At 30.5% G+C, this 18,290-nt stretch overlaps 1 long non-coding RNA gene across 2 annotated transcripts; it reads right to left on the bottom strand.

Annotated features, from left to right (window-relative positions):
- Window positions 1-2,785: 2,785 nt before the first annotated feature.
- LOC123215620 lies at window positions 2,786-15,063 on the bottom strand. 2 transcript variants are annotated; one of them, XR_006502122.1, is made up of 3 exons: window positions 14,836-15,059; window positions 11,386-11,474; window positions 2,786-3,034 (listed from the first exon to the last, which is right to left on the bottom strand). It is a non-coding gene; the product is annotated as an uncharacterized LOC123215620 (long non-coding RNA). The 2 variants fall into 2 exon arrangements; XR_006502123.1 differs by lacking the exon at window positions 2,786-3,034 and adding an exon at window positions 5,768-5,981 and having other exon boundaries at window positions 14,836-15,063.
- Window positions 15,064-18,290: the final 3,227 nt, after the last annotated feature.

Raw genomic sequence — 18,290 nt, 5'->3', positions numbered from 1 at the left:
GTATGATTCTCCAAGTGCTTAATTACTTGCCGTATTTTGGGGTTTTCATCTAAGCCACCAAAATGTTATTTTTTTGCCAAATAAAATTGAGATCTGTTGCTGAAAATCATTGGATTGAAATTATGGACTATTTATTATATTTTCTTTAATTATATATAAATTAGAGAAAGAGACTTGATAACAAGTTGTAAGTATGCTAGCCATAAAAGGAGAAGAAACTAAGAAAGCCATGATTTCACATGATTTATTTTAATAATTCTTATGTTGTAATAAGAAAATAAGCCATTAGGGATTTCATGATAAAAGATGAATTTTCCAAGTGGAAGTGTAAAAACCACAAACTTGGACTATTATTTTGTTATAACCAGAATTCCCAAAGCAATTTGAAGCTCTGATATTTATCGTTATTGTTCTACAGATTATCGTGGTGGGGTGTGACAGCTTATACTTGCAACAAAATTTTAAAAATATGTTCAATATTTGACACGATAATTTGGCTAAAACATGCCATCTTTAGTCTCTTTCCTTCTAACTCTTAAATATTATATATAATATTTTCTTATGCAAAGAATGCCTTGCTCTTGTTGGTTTTGGTTGTTTGTTTTCTTTCTTGTTCATTGTATAGTTCCTTTTGTCCCATAGTAAGACTCTTTTGGTTAATAAATTTTAATTGTCAAAAAAAAAATTGACAAAAATTTAAAATCAACTATATAGTAAATTAGATCTAAACATTTTAAATTTGACAATTTAATTCTAAAAAAATTATATTGAAAACTTACAAATTATTCCTTAAAATTTTTTGAAAGCCCTAACATTGGTATTGCTTCATCACTACTTTCGAACTCTTAAAATATTATAATGGCAACCCTTTTGAATTGAACTATTAACAATTTTTTGCAATGTAAATGTTAATTTTAAAAACGTTTGAAGGCAAATGGATATTTCCCCCTTCCTTATTTAAGAAATTATTATATTCATCAAAAATATTATTATTATCCCAACTGTCATTTTTGAAACTACTAAAAGATATTATTGAATTTAATACTATTATTAGGCCGTATTTGTGAAAATAAATCTGATATGAATTGTTAAAAACAAAATCAAAGCTAAAGAAAGTATTACAAATGCAGATGTAAATCCCATTTACATCATTTTGTAAATACATTAATATAAAAAATATGTAAATTCGTAAGGTAAAACTTATTAAAATTATTTATGCAAGGCCATATAATAGCCGAAGCCCTCTACCACTCAATTATTTGGTTTAATTTTGCCAAATAATAGTATATTACAACATACTAAACATATAACAAGAGATGATTCAAAGAAATATAAAAGATTTAGTTCATAAAATATAATGTTCAGCCATTTATAATGGTTTTGGAGCTTTGATCAACAACCTCCCACATTCACTTTCTCAAAGGCAATGCCCCCAAGATTTCACTATCATTAATTGTTAATATTTTAATTTTATAAAATGATTTAACATAAACTTAATAATCACATCCATGTCATCACAATAATTGTAATGACTTGTATAGAAAAACCCATATTAACACCAATAACCAAAAAAAAAAAAAAATGCTAGATATCACTTCATGATATGCTAGGAACTTTCACTCATACCTCTTTTAAAAGAACGCAATGATGAAGAGGTTGGAATTGGTGTGGTACTCCTGTAATTTAGTCTCATGTAGTCAAGTTGTTGTCATTGACTGCAAAACCTTAATTGCACATCCTCATCAAGAGAAGGAATTTTGTTATAACTTGATGGACATCTAGCTCATCGATAATCAATCATAGATGGAAAAATAATTTGAATATCCTCTGCATAAGTCCAATCTGACTAATTCTCTAATGGATCAACATTTTTGACATAGATCTTCCAACGAGTTGCTATAGTGTAATAGGGATACACCTATCGATAACAATATAATAAATTCATAACAATTATTGTTGCAATGACGTGTGCAAAGAATTTGTAAAAGTTGAAATTTTTAATATGTACATATACGCATTGGTACATCTACCAATCGTGTCCTTTAAACCACTACCAAGGACTTCATATTGATGCATAATAATTAGATGAGTAACTATGTTTGTAGACTTTTACAATTGGTTCATGATTTGTCTTTAGTTTAAAAGTTATTTGATTTGTACAAACAGTTGTAAGTATGAATGTCATTAAAAATGGATGCACAATGAGTAATTATAAGTTAATAAAATTAAAATCATAATACATATGAAGAATGATATATTGAAAATGTAAGCACAATCGGTAATTATAAGTTAATAAAATTAAGATCATAATACATATGAAGAATGATATAAATGATAGGCTAACAGACAATGTTTCTTTTTTCATTGAACTATCTTTGTAAAGTGTCTTTAATAGGGTTAGATTTGAATTGAATTAAGCCCAAACATAACGAAACTCATTTTTGGGTGGACTTGACTCATTTTTTGTTCAAATTCGTCAAGTCTGGAGAATAACTCGTTCATGTTTGACTCACTTTGTGAGTCTCAGATTCTTGATCAATGCATTTAAGACTCGAGTTTGCTCCTAGAATGCCAATTTATTCATCTAATTTTAACAATTTGTAAATTGCTAGTTTGAAAACTCACCATAATATAGTGAATTGAAATGACGTGTAAGGAATCGCAACCACTGGCATAGAAGTCACGGTAGCTGAATAGGAGAATTAGAGGACGTGGAGTTGCGACATTTAACACCCATTTTCAAATATATACCCTTACACGAAGTATGCAATCGAAGAGACATGTCTAATTAAAACTTTCATGTATAAATATTTAAATTAAGCGTGTAACAATATTGAATATTATCCCATAACCTTAAAAGTACATTTATTATTTTATAAACCAAAATAACAAGTTAAATATGTGTAATAAATAAATAAAATTTAAAATAAATAAAAAGTCCAATAATGAAAAATGACAATAATGCCTCTGCGCTCTTGTGCCACCATTAGTTGACCCATTGGCTCCCCTGTTGTCGTCCCGTTGCTCTAAAACTCTACTTGCAAAGCCAAATAAACAAAACACATGAGTGAAACACACTCAATAAGTAGGTAATCCATAAAACACAATATATATTCTCATATATATATATATATCGTGAAATTTATGTGTCCTTATTTTCTATTTGTGGTCCATGGATGATTTTCCAACATCTTATATGCTTATCCATATTATCTCAGTGCCCAATGCCCTTTTCTCAATAACGATGTCATCTCAGATGAGTAGTACCAAATGATGTACATTAACATCATAGACATTGAATGAAAGTAGGTGACATTCTGAATGTCATTCCTAAGGTGTACCTTGTATACATGTTGGTCAGGCTGTGTTAGGGATAATATATCAAAAGAGTAATGAGACCCCGACCTCTCCTGTTATTGCACATATATTCCAAACGTTACGACACCCATTGTTGGTGCAAAATCATTCAAATATATCAAAATCACACAAATTAGCCTGTTGTTTTTACTACTATACTACACATAACTTAGTGGGTCAAACTAGTATAGTACATCGTTTCTAATTTTTGATCAGGAACCACTCTGATCGGATTACGTGTCGTTATCCATATAGTTAGAGACACCCATAATGATTTTTCTCATTAATAGCCTTCGTTAGGGTTTTATCATTGATTTTCCTCATAATCCTCCCTTACTAGGGTAAAATAGTCATTTCCAAACTCCCCAAATCATAATTGAACTCTATATTTTTCTAGTTAATTTCTCATGTCTTTAACCTCAAATTTTCTCAAAAATACATGGTGTGTATTTTTTACACACAGGGGTGTGTTTCCCTTCACACGGGAGTGTGTTAATTAATCCACATGACAAAAACCCTAAGCACACAGGTGTGTATATTTGGGGCAAGACACATAATCACGTGTCTTGTATCACACAGACGTGTGTTTGTTCCCAAATTCACACTCCCATGGTATTACCCTAATATGAGAAGAAAATTTCCTCAAATATGCACGACCGTGTGTCATATGACATAAGACATGTAACGTAAATTTCCAAAAATTCGTGTTCACTTGCATTGCAATTTCTAACAATGCAAACCCAGTGTAATGTACAAAAGATGTCTTTAAATCACGACAAACCTATTCTAGCATATTTCTAAATCACCATATCAATTAAATGCGTCACCAATTATCCGAATTGTATAAGTGAAGTAAGGAGTTTTCATGGGTTAGCTACATTCTATAGGAGTTTCATTCGTAATTTTAGTGGGATTGTATCACAAATTGTTTGAACAAAGGTAAATTTCAATGGGGAAAAGATGCAAACTGAAGATTTGACTTGATAAAGGAAAAGTTAACAACAACTCCCATTTTATTGTTACCCGATTTTAGTAAAAATTTTGGGTTAAAGTGTGACACTAGTAGAATTGGGATTGTTGGAGTACTTTCACAAGAAAAGAGATTGACTACTTTCTTTAGTGATAAGTTAAGTGAAGTTAGACAAAAATAGTCCACCTACCCATAAGAATTATATGTTGTATTTAGATGTTTGAGGACATAGGTCATAGGAACCTTATTTGTTATCGAGGGAGTTTATCATCTATTTAGACTACCAAACCCTTCAACACTTTAAGACCCAAAAGCATATAGACCGAATGTCAGCAAGATGAGCTTTATACCTTGAGAGATTTAATTGTGTGATCGTCCATAAATCAGGTGCAACCAATAGAGCGGCGGATGCATTGAGCAGAATAGCAACGTTGTTAGTCACAATTGCCCTTAAAATTACCGGTTTTGAGCAACTTAAGGAGCTATATGAAAAGGATAAAGATTTTAGCAAGGTATGAAATAATTATTTACGTAATCTTTCCATGAGTAATTTCATTGTTCAGGATGGGTATTTGTTTAAAGGGAGCCAATTATGTATTCCAAGGAGCTCATTAAGAGATAAGTTAATTAGAAAGTTGTACTCAAGTGATTTGAGTATACATGTGGATAGAGACAAAACTATAGCTGGAATGGAGGACTTAGGAAAGAGGTGGTAGGGTGAAAAACATTCAAAATCCAAAAGAATGTGGATGATGTGGCACAAGATGTGACAACTTATTTGGCGACATGGCATGATGATATGAATGTTCATGATGATGTTGAGTTATGTAAGAACTCTTATGCATGTGGAAAAAGGATTTCCAATTGAGTAAAATTTGGTTTAAATTAAGTTTCCTTGTAGAGTTTGGTTTCAAACAAATTTCCTAATATTATTTAGTTAATTGAATATTTTATTAATATTAGTTTTCCTAATAGTTTAAGACTCTTACTTTAATTTAAGAAATAAAGAGTTTTAAGATTATTTGTTAAGAACAATTTTAATTAAGATTCTATTAATATTATTTCCTAAAATCATAGTTTTCTAGAATTTAGAATTAATTAATATTCTTAATTATAGTTAATCCAGTGTTCTATTTTAATAATTTTTTTTATTCTAATAAAGTTAAGATTTCTATTTTATTTAAGAAAGTCATTAGCATATATAAAGGGCTTAAGTCAATGTAAACAAATTAATCAATTTATCAATAAAATTCTTATTTGAGTTTTCTTAAGAATTCCTTTACAAATATTGTAAGAATTTTTGTTATTTTTTTGCATATATTATACGATATCAACTCTAAGTGTCATTGTAAACGATATCATAACCGCATCAATGTTTGTCCTATGTTAGGTGGTATCAAAGGCTTGTCTTGAGATAACTAGACATGGAGAAAATCAAGATTGGTGTACTAGTATGAAGCAACAAATTGCAATATTAGTTAGAGCCATAGAGGGACTAACTACACAGATCAATGAGATATGAGCTAACTTATCCACACCACAAACCGCTTCAAATCTACAAAGGACAGTTTCAATTCTTCTTAAACATATGCAACCAAGAGAAAAGAGGTTTTTTCATAAGCCAAACTCACGTTTGGAGAAGAAATCCATAAGCCTAAAAAAACAATGAAAGAGGAAGAAGAGTATGAGGTAGTAAAAGAAGAGAGAGAAAAGATTGTACTATTAAAGGAGAATGACTCTCTTGAAACCACTTTAAATTTGGCGATACTACCTCATTTCCTTGAAGAAATTCAAGAATTTGAGGTGAAGAAGGAAGTGCAACTTATGGATGATGAAGAAACTAAAGAGATGAGCAAAGTACCTTTAATTCAAAAAAACCTTCATTCTCTTCAAGGAGAATTTGAAATTAATATTGTAAACAAGAAGACTATCAATCAACTCAAGAATGATATTTTGGATTATGGAATCAAAAATTTCATCCTCAAATTAACGCAAAATTCAAATCTTAGTTTGATCATTTTCTATGTTTAGATAGTACATTGCATGATGCCAAACTCAAAGGCAAGTCTTTTTTTTTTTGTTTTAATAAGGGAGAATGATGGGTGACCAAGACATTCTAATTGAGCAAAAAAATAAAATAAAATAATACGAGGGAGGTTAGGTTAAAAAGACAAATAAAGACATTTAAAAAATTAGTCAAAGGCAAGAGAAAAAATTGGTAAATGATGTGGCAACATAGTTGGTATGACAGGGCAAAGTGATGTGATATACTTATGTGGCATGAGGTGGCATGATTTATGTGGCAAACCATGTAGGGACAAATTTTCTAACCCAATTTAGTTAATTGGATGTTTTTATTAATATTATTTTTTTCCAATAATTTTAAGAGTCGTATTTTAAGTTTAAAAAATTATTAAATATAATAAAGAGTTTTTAAGAATATTTGTTTAGAAAAATTTAATTTTAGTAAACTCTATTAATATTATTTTCTAGAGTCATAGTATCATAGAATTTAGAATTAATTAATAATTCTAATTTTAGATAAACTAGCATCAATAAGTTTTCCTAGTCTAATTAATAGAAATAAGTCTATATAAAAGCATGAGTCTTATCATTCAAATCAATCAATCAATTTGTTATATTATTAATAAAATTTAATTGAGTTTTCTTTAAGAAACATTACTTTTTAAAGCATTGTGTTTGTCTATCTCTTTGTCAATTGAATGATATTAACTTTTAATTATTCTTATGCACAAAATCACAATCCCAACTATGTGCTTCCTGTGTCAGCCTAACGTAAGACAAACATAGTAGACTTATGTTCTAACACCACCTGACGTAGGACAAGCGTTGATAGAATTGTGATTTTGTTCACAAGGACGATTAAAGATTGATATCATTCAACTGACAAAGGGATAAATAAGAACAATATTTCATAAATCGATGTTTCTTAAAGAAAACTCAACTGGATTTTATTAATACTCTAATAAATTGATTGACCAATTTGAATGGCAATACTTACACCTTTATATAGAGTTATTTTTTTAACTAGAGTAGAACAACTTATTGATACTAGTTTAACTAGAATTAAAAAGATTAATTAATTTCAAATTCTAGGAAACTATGACTCTAAGAAATAATATTAATAAATTTTACTAAAATTTAGTTTTCCTAAACAAATATTTCTAAAAACTCTTTATTATATTCAATAACTTTTTAAACTCAAAATAGGACTGTTAAAATTATTAGGAAAAATAATATTTATAAAATTCAAATAACTAAACTGGAGTAGGAAACTTATCCCCATATGGTTTGTCATATAAATATATCACCTCACACGACATAAACACACCTTATCACTTTCCCATGTCACACCAAAGACCAAACACATTGTCATGTCATTCACTCATCTTTTCTCTTACTTTTGACTCATTTCTTCAATGTCCTCGTTCATCTTTTTCACCTATTTCCTTACCTCGAATCTTTTGTTGACTTTTTTCCTTCCATAATTTAGTCTTATTTTTCCTTTTTAATCATTTTCTATGTTTGAGTGGTAAATTACATGATGATGACTCGAGAACGAGTCTCTTCTTTTTAGTAGGGGAGAATGATAACGGATCAAGACATTTCAATTGTGGAGGAAAAATAAGACTAAATTATGGAAGGAACGTGATCGACAAAAGATCCAAAGTAAAAAAGTAGTTTGATGGAAAAAGTGAATGAGGATATTGAATAAACAAGTCAAAGACAAGAGAAAAGATTAGTGGATGATGTGGGAGCTAAGGGTAATGTGGCAACATATTTGACGTAACATGAGAAAGTAATGTGGTGTACTGATGTGTCATAAGATGGTATGTCTATGTGGCAAATCATGTGGAGACAAGTTTTCTACTCTAGTTTATTAAATTGAATATTTTATTAATATTATTTTTCTTAATAATTTCAAAAGCCTTATTTTAAATTTAGGAATATTTTGTATTTAGGAAGTTATTAAATATAATAAATAATTTTTAGGAATCTTTGTTTAGGAAAATTCAATTTTAGTAAAATTCATTAATATTATTTTCTAAGGTCATAGTTTCCTAAAATTTAAAATTAATCAAAATATTAATTCTAGTTATACTAGTATCAATAAGTTTTCCTACTCTAGTTAAGAAAATAAGTCTATGTAAAAATATAAGTTTTGTTATTCAAAACAGTGAATCAATTTATCAAGTTATCAATACAAGTTCTTATTTGAGTTTTCTTAATAATTCATTTGCAAAGTTTGCAAGAATTTTTATTATCCATTTGTGTCTATTGAACAATATCAACCTTAAGTATCCTTGTAAATAATATCACAACCCATCAATGTTTGTCCTGCATCATTGTAGTTAAGGTTGTAATTTCGTTCACAAAGACAATTAAAAGTTAATATCGTTCAATTGACAAAGGAATAAACAAGAACAATACTTCAAAAAGTAATGTTTCTTAATGAAAACTCAACTAAATTTTATTAATAATTTAATAAATTGATTGACTCATGTGAATGACAAGACTCATGTCTTTATATAAGTTTATTTTTTTAACTAGATTACGAAAACTTATTGATACTAGTTTAACTAGAATCAAAAATATTAATTAATTCTAAATTTTAGGAAATTATGACTCAAGAAATAATATTAATAAATTTTACTAAAATTGAGATTTCTTAATCAAACATTCTTAAAAACTCTTTATCATATTTAATAATTTCTTAAACACAAAATATTCTTAAACTCAAATAGGATTATTGAAATTATTAGAAAAAGTAATATTAATAAAATATCCAATTAACTAAACTAGAGTAGGATCTCTACATGATTTACCACATAAATATACTACTTCATGTCACATAAACACACCACATCACTTTGTCATATAACGTCGAATATGTTGTCATGTCACGTCAACATGTTGTCACGTTATCTTTAACTATTACGTTATCTATCTAACCTCCCTTTTGTCTTTAACTCATTTCTTCAATGCATTCATTCACCTTTCCACCCAACCTCCCTCTTTTTTTGAATTTTCTGTCGACCTTTTTTCCTTTCATAATTTAGTTTTATTTTTTCCCCACGATTAGAATATCTTGGTCCCCCATCAATCATCCACAACCTTGATAAACCTCTTATTGTTGATATTTTATGGTTCATGCTTATCTAAATATGATTTTGTTTACAATCAATAAGAAGATATTTGCTCGTTAATCATACTAATCCCTCACATTTCATGTTCGTAAGGATTTTTATCACTTTCTCTTTATTTCCAACTTTTTTTATTTTATTACCATCCGTCCTCATCCATTCCCCTCCATACTAAACCAAAACAATAACCAAACTCAACATATTGATCACATCTCCTAATGGTAATATATAAATTTTTGTAACTTTTATTAACCAGAAATTTCATAATTAAATGTACAAAAATAATATTAAAAAATGCAATTGTTTGAAAAATTCTCATTTAAGTTTAAATTTTCAGAATTTTTCACGTTTGACACTAATGTTAGAAAATATTAATTTATCCCGATACAGTGAAATATTAATTCACCCCCACATAATAAAATATCATTTAACTCCCTCCCCCACATATAATACAGATAAACATCGCATATATGTAAAATCTTAGTTCATCCTTGCGTTATGTAAAATATTAGCTAACCCTCCTAATGTTTTTCTACCGAGTACATATCAATTCAGTCTTTCTATCATTCGTGAATTTGAAATACATTTCAAAATTATCAAATCAATCAAACACACTAAAAACAATACATAATCATCAAATAAATAAAAATTTAAGTTAAAGTTCACATAAAATTTTTGTTGTAACAAAATTCCTCTTTTGATTTTGAAATCATGATGTAGGAATCTGAGTCTGAATGTGAAAATGAAAATTTTAAAAGTTTGTAGGGTGGGGTTATAATGCTGATTTGTTTAAAGGTTTATATAAAAGGAGGTGATGATATTTTGGTATTTAAATTTGGGTTTTGATTATAATGGCACAATCCTAAAGAATTGATCAATTTCATATACACCCTTTAATTTTGGTTATTTTAATAAATTTTTCTTATATTAATCGGTAAAGTACAAAGCATATATTCTAACATACATATCAATCCATAAGAATAATCTTAAAGTAGAATAAGGGAAGCATCTTCTTTAGTAACTTATAGTTTTGATTACATTCTGTTTGCAGCTCTCACTTTGTCTTTAAATTTTGGAACAAAAATCCACATTCTCAGTTTAATATGGGACCGCCTTCCAATCAAATCCTGTTCAAACCCTAACATTTGACCAACCAAAAAAAAATGCTACTTCTAGTTACATCCCCTAAGCTTCTAAATGTATTTTAAAGTAATAGAATGACCAAATATGATTCCATCAGTTAATTTTTAGTTTTTGAGAGAAATCCATAAACATTTTTGAAAAGCCAAATAATAATAATAATAATAATAATAATTTGGCACATTATTTATGTACTCAATTGTATACATAATTTCATTGAAAAAAATCAATATCTACTTCAAAAAACTACTAATATATAATTTTCAAACAATCTAGTAGAAACAAGTAGAAAACTGAAAGACAGATTTGCAGTAGATCAAATAAAAATGGTTTTGAAAATAAAGTTGAAATGAGTAGAATTTAAAAAAAAAAAAATTAAGATGAAAGATGGGTATATGATCTGTAAATTTACAAACAGGGTTTGCTTTATCATCTTTAAATTACTTTGTCACTCCGCTTTTGTATATACAAATAATATAAATACATTATTTTATTGAATATTAAGAAGGTACCTACGGATGTAGTGACTAGAGAGGACTTTAACCAAATGCAGCCTTTAGTTTTAAATCAAAGTACTAAAAAGTCACAACTTTAAGACCAACCTCGAGACTGTACAAAGCCATTTGTTTAAAATTTTCACAGATAATGTTTCCAAATGGAAGTGGGGGAAGTGTCGATGGCCCATTTAAGATTCTAATAATAATATAAACTTTAACAGGTGACCCTCCAATTAAAGTACAAGTTAATATTTACCTTAGCATAGTCCTCACATCATAATCTTAGCTGCTGGACCCATCTGCTATTTTCTCTATCAGCTTCAAAAATGGACTACTCCAACAAGACTGCAATACCCAGATAATTACTATTATTGTTCATGGATGAATAAGTTCACGTAGTCCTTCCAAATGACTGAATTATTTTATTTCTATTTATTTTTCAGTTTTTCAAGAGTATGCATGTGAATGGTCAAGCCAACATAGACTATGCCAACTGATCAATATTTACCTTGGTGCTTTAAAACATGAATAGTACAGTTAATATGGCAGACAGAAGAACTTTTTGTATTGCATGAAAACTTTACAAGGAGAGAAACTTGATGGAAGGCAGCAATTCAAGTAACTCTTACTTCAAATGGAATGCAAAAACAAGAGTATAGGCAAATTATAAGGTTCCACTGCTAGGATTTAGGCCACTGACATCAACCTTAATCATAAGGCACCATCAAGATCAAATCTTATCATCCAGCAAAAAAATGTGAGAATTTATGCTTTAGAATGTTCCTAGTTGCATGTGATGTTACTATATTGTAATAACAGTAAAGTAAAGAGAGGGAAATAAAGGAAAAGATGAACAACCTCAATAAATTAGAAATTAAATTACATTTAAAGGGCCCAAGAGAGAGAAAGAGAGGTGGGCCTTCTCTGATCATTGAATGGGGATTAAGAGCTTGGGAGACCAAAGATGAGCAAAGCAAAGCAAAAGAAATACATGTAGCACAAGAAACTAAGTACTGTTATTTTTGTTGCATAGGGAAGGGAGCTTAGAATGCTAAAGTGTAGAGATCTTAGAATGGTATAAAGCAAGCGTTTGTTTCCTTTGGAAGCTGTTCTATTCTATATTCTTTTCCCTCATCCATCTTATTCTTTATATAACTTGCTTGCAACTGTAGCAATGTAGTAGTTTTTAAGTGGTCCATATCTTTTGACTGCCTCGTCAATCCCATTAAAAAGAGACACAAACTTCGTTTTCTTAATAACAAAGAAACTATAAGTGACCAGAATACCCAGCCAAAAAACTTTCAAATTACCATGTGAGCAAATTTTTATACGCAAACATCAAATCTGGGAACTTGAAGTAGATTAAAATATTAGCATGACTATTAACCAATTATGAATATCTGTCTCTAGTGCAAGTCCATGTAAGCATGGTCTGGTGATGTGGCAAGATGGCCATCAATCCAAGAGACTGAATTGGTCCTGTTTAGTAGACAAAAGCAGGGCAAATGATAGAGATGTAGGGAAACAAATGAAAAAAAAGATACTTGGCTTCTCAAGGGCATATTTCCAACTTCCGACCACCTTTTTTATCCTTGTTAGATTCTTCGTAGCAGCATTAATTTTGCTTAGAATGCAGGCTTATGATTTGAATGAATCTAAATATCTGTGAGTGCTCTGGGCCCCTCCCTGCTTTATGCTTTTAAAACTCTCCAAATTCAATAAGAGGATAAATAACAGGCTTATGACTACAGGGACATAGCATAAGAACAGCGGAACTACGATCTCCAGCCTGCTTATTCTCTCATTGTTCCATAAACAGACGGAGATACTTCTACTCTTCTTGTTCGAGTTTAGAGAGAATAATGGATTTTTGTGCTCAAAGAGTGCTCATTCTTTTGCTCTGTATGGGGTTATTAACAGTTCAACCAGTCCAAGTTTATGGCTTGCAAAGAATAGACCTCTTCAAACAGAACCAACACAGTCAAGGGTTGATGCCACAGAATCAACGTATCCCCAAGGCCACCACTATGGAGGAACTCAACACACAGAAGAATTCAACACAAATAAATAGAACCTTTGATCCAAATCAGTCAAGCAAAAGAAGAGTACGAAGAGGATCAGATCCTATCCACAACAGGTCATGATAAATTCAAGTTGTATGCTCAGCCAAAGAGAGGATCAGCAAACTAATAATTAAAGGTGGATACAGGTTCTTGCAATGCAGAGAAAACTAAAGGCAGTGAGTTGCGTCTGTTTTATGGAAGAACATTTACAAGGGAGGGTTGATTGATTTCTCTATATCTTGTTTAAGAGTATTTTGTGTAAGGAAATTTGTATAGTGTCAATACTAGAGGATGGTTGATGAGGACAATTCAGTAAGCTGGTCTCATATCTATAATGTCAGCTAAAATCATAATCTATGATTGAGGGACAGAAACATATAGATGATGATGGTGCAGGCTTTTATGAGAAACATCTATAGTGTTTTCCTACTATATATCATCAATTTTTCTTTCTAAAAATGTAATATTTATTTGCATTAGCACTAAAGCTTCCGCAGATAGTAAAATTCTTTTGTATTGCTCCATTTCTAATATGTGTTCTTTGATTTGTTTTATATACTGTTTGTTTTTCTTCACATGTTTTGTGTGTTTTTTGCAAAGTTAGCCACATGTCCTATCCTCTCTAGAATTGCTCCACCTCATCACAGTACACCAAGGTCCTAACATAATATAGTAAGTTTTTTCCAAAGCAATTTAGTAGAAAGCAAGAATTAGGATTGGGTTAGAGGAAGACAGAAATGATTAATCTAAAAGGTCACACAGCAGGATTCAATGGAAAATTTTGATTCCATGTCATGTCCGTGTTGGTCTCATATTCAAGGACCATATCTGTTAATGATGATAACTCTTAAGCTCAATGATCTACTTGCTTAATACTCCCCCAATCAAATTGATTATTTTAAAGGAATTCACATTATGGCAACCACAATGAACAAATAAGTCTACCCATCATGATTTATTAATTCATTAAAGTTAGGAGCAATGAACAACAGATACCTAACTTGTTGACCCATGTGATTTAGTAAGTCTTGATTTCAAAAGGTTTAAAAAATGAAACAGATGAGCAAATAGAAACCTATGGCAGGATGTATCAGTTTTAATCATTCTTAAATTGTTTTCCTTCACGCTGGAATATATATTGACAAATTATTCAATCCATTCATTCCTTGAAACAGCAACATGAGGCAAAGATAAATGTTGTTCAAACGTCATCTCTCATTTGTTTATCTCCCCTCTTCACTCCGGAAGTAGAATGCCAGTTAATTGAAGGGTGGCCCAAATTTTGTACTGCACTTTTTTTTGGGGCAGCCAAATTAGAAATTTCCATGCTCAAACATAACATAAAATACTATACAGAATTTTCATTATCAATCAGCATAAGTGAAATCCAGCAACATAAATAACACCAAATGATAAAGTAGACTGGTTTCATTAATGTCATATTAATAAACAAAATCACAAACTACAACATATGAATAAAAGAAACAACTCACACTCAGAAACTGCAAAGATTAACTTAAAAAACATTGAGTTGGAAAACAGAGAAAACCCATTTCCAGAAACTGAATTAAAATCAATTCCTTCATATGAAAGTCTAGAATTATGACGGCAATCTACGAGAAAATGGATAGATTTGAATATACCTGATTGTATGAACACGATCAACAACAGGAAATATTCAACTCTTGCACATAGCAGAGATCAACGGCCACAATCAGTGTGCAGAATAGATCATTACGGTTAGATAAATTCAACTCAAGGCTTGGTCATTGAGGGATACAAGGTCCCTTCTGATAAGACGGCAGCGTTTATTATGGGCTTTTGTGTCTTGAGTACAACCGGATCGGCGTTCTGTGGGCTTACAACGCTATAAAAACATATTGAACTAAAAAAAATTGGGAAATTAATTGAACCAGACAAATATATTTCCGTTTATACGTTTTTAAACTAAGTTTTATATTTTTTATCTTTATAAACAAACTTATATTTTTATTATAATAATACCTATTTTTTCACTTCACTTAACTAATCTCGTTTCACCATTTTCATCATATTTTTATTATTATCTCTTTTCTCAACACTTCGACGACAACACATCATCATCATATTTTAGCTGTTTTGCTTGTCATTCATCATCATCATATACCAAATAAGTTTCTTTTGTATAAATAGTAAGTTGTATTTAAAAAAAATTGTGAATCGAATAACTTTTTTAGAGATAAAAGTAAAAAAACTTTAATGATAGTTTCTGAGAGAGGTTGAATTATTTTTGTAAATACTTATATTATATGGTAAGACGATAGTTTTGGTGCCCAGATCTATGAAAAATGGAAATTGTTGTATTTTCTGGTAAATTGTGGGGTTGGCAGGGTCTGTGTTTGCGGGTTTTGCATTTGCAAGATTTGTGCATTTGCGGGGTTTGAGTTTGCGTGATTTACATTTGTGTGATTTGCATTTGCATGGTTTGCATTTTGTGTGTTTTGCATTTATATGATTTTTTGTCTCTTTAAAGTTTTTGTCTTTGTTTTTGGTTGTTTTATTTCTAGGTTACTTAATCAATTAAAATTTTGTGTACAGGGAAAATGGGTAAACTAATATATTTGCTTGGATATGATAGATATTAGGTTAACAAAGGTGACAACAGTTCAAACTATGTTGGTGGAGTTCAGACATTTGTATCAATTAATAAAAAAATAAATTATGATGGATTTGTAGAAATAGTGTGTTCTTGTTTGTGCATTAATCGAAGTTGCAGTATTGTAAAAATTTATATGCAAAATCCGACCACCTATAGTGATGTACTATATTTGTTAAAAAATGATTTTGATATTCGGATTAGGATGAGATTATCTAAGACATATAAAAGGGATCCATTATTTCTTATAGTGTTTACAAGGCCTACAAAAGTCAAAACCAACATGCAACAATAGCAAATCGAACAACAACCAAAAGTTCAATCATTTGAAACCATGGATGATGCGATTAACTCTTTGAATAACATATATGGTGAGACACAACCTGAATATATGCTCGAAGGTGATGGCATTGAGGTTATGGTACATGATGAAATAACAGGGCAGCAAGACCCTTTACAAGGTACACCAGAGAGATGTTATGAGATGGGTGATATTCCAATAAATAATTTTCAATCGAATGAAAAAGAATACAGTGGTTATGATAATTAGGGTGATAATGTTGGTGATGATGAGGGTGATGATGGAAATGATAGTGATGATGGTAGTGATGACGAATGTGATGATGTTGGTAATAATGATGGTGAAAATAGAGGTGATAACAAGGATGGTCATGAAGTAAGGGTTGATCCAAGTGGGTTAGCTGGGGGAAGTTCATTTCATGACATTCCAACAATGCATGATGAGTCCATTCCTATCAATGTATAAGCTCCAAATTTATTTATTAGTAGTCCAAAACCTTATAGGGATATGGAAAACGAGGGTATTGCATTACATTCAACTTCACCATGAGTGAAAGAATCAAAGTGCGTGGTCAGTTTACATGTAAACAGGCGTTGATAAATACGATGTATGGGGATGCTTTGGAAAAAGGTTATTAGTTCAAGATGGCAAGCTCAAACAAAAAAAGATGGGATATTAAATATGCACATGCTCAATGTAAATGGAAGGCAAGAAGGGTAAAACTACAAAACATTGACATTTTTATGTTACAAAAGTTGGAAACTCATATTTTCCCTCGGGATGTCATAATGTCCCACCATAGATAGGCAAACAAATGAACACTTGTGAAAATATTGTAATCTGTGTTTACCACGACTGAACATATCTATAGGCTAAAAAACATCATAATAGATGTTGTAGATCAGTATAAAATAAATATCTCCTATACTCAAGCTTGACATGCTAAGAATTGGGCATTAAATGAGATTACAGATTTTCTTAAGGAGTTATTCAAACAATTATCAGTATATTGTTACAACTTGGAACGAAGAAACCTCAACACTATTACACAGATTGACACTGATATTGATAATCAGTTTTATTTTATCTTTATGGCAATAAGATGCTCAATTAGAGCATTTTGAGAATATTGTTGTCCTGTTATTTGTATTGATGAATTTTTTTAAAAGGACGATATTGGGGTATATTGTTTGTTGTTATGGGCAAGGATGAAAACAATCAAATTTATCCTTTGGCATTTGAAGTGAGGGGAAAAGAAGAAACTATTATGGCTACCCTTTTTCTAAGAGCATTACATGGGTGCATAGGTGATTTTCTAGATCTGGCCATCATTTCAAGTAGACACCATACTATCATTCATTCCATAAGAGAAGTGTTCTCAAATGCATACTGTAGTTGGTGCAACCATTATATAAAAGGAAATATGTGCATTAGATATAACCAAACAAAACATATAAATGGGTTGTTTTGAAGAGTAGTGAAAGTTTATCAGAAACCTGATTTTAAGGACGCAATATGCATGATCAATGATGAAAATCCATCAGCAGGTGCTTATTTACAAGGTATTGATTATCAACATTGGGCTCGTGCTTACTTCCCTGGTCTTTGATATAATATAATAACGACAAACATTACGAAGTTGTTTAATGTCTTGGCACGACACACACAAAAATTACTAGTTATGATATTACTTGAGTTTTTGCATTCTACCATACAGAAATAGTTTTATTCTCGACACAAATTGGCAGGTCCGTATAATTTTTCAAATTTTAATTTTTCAACTTTTATACAGAGGCTTCTACTAATCAACTTACTCCGTGGGCAAAGGAAAAATTAGCAGGTAATATCCTTAAATCAACTAACATGGTTGTCAAACCAATTACTATGCATAGATATGAAGTACACAATATGGGTCAGTTAATTACTATAGTGGATCTATGTGCAGGGAGTGTAGTTATAAGAAATTTTAATTGTCATATATTCTATATACACACGTTGTAGCTGTGGCTATGTTCTAACATCTTTCTGATTGTTATCAATAGGTGAGCAAACACTATTCAACTTAATATTGGAAAGTGGTATACAGAGAAAGTGTTGAACCATTAGGAGATTCTTCTGAATAGGTACATTCAGAGGAACTTCCCAAGGTCCTTCCACCCCCA

Source organism: Mangifera indica, chromosome 5 (genome assembly GCF_011075055.1).
Source record: "Mangifera indica cultivar Alphonso chromosome 5, CATAS_Mindica_2.1, whole genome shotgun sequence".
In the NCBI taxonomy this organism is placed as follows: Eukaryota; Viridiplantae; Streptophyta; class Magnoliopsida; order Sapindales; family Anacardiaceae; genus Mangifera; species Mangifera indica.
The sequence above is the reverse complement of the archived record's forward strand: the minus strand, read 5'-3'. Positions and strand labels throughout refer to the sequence as shown.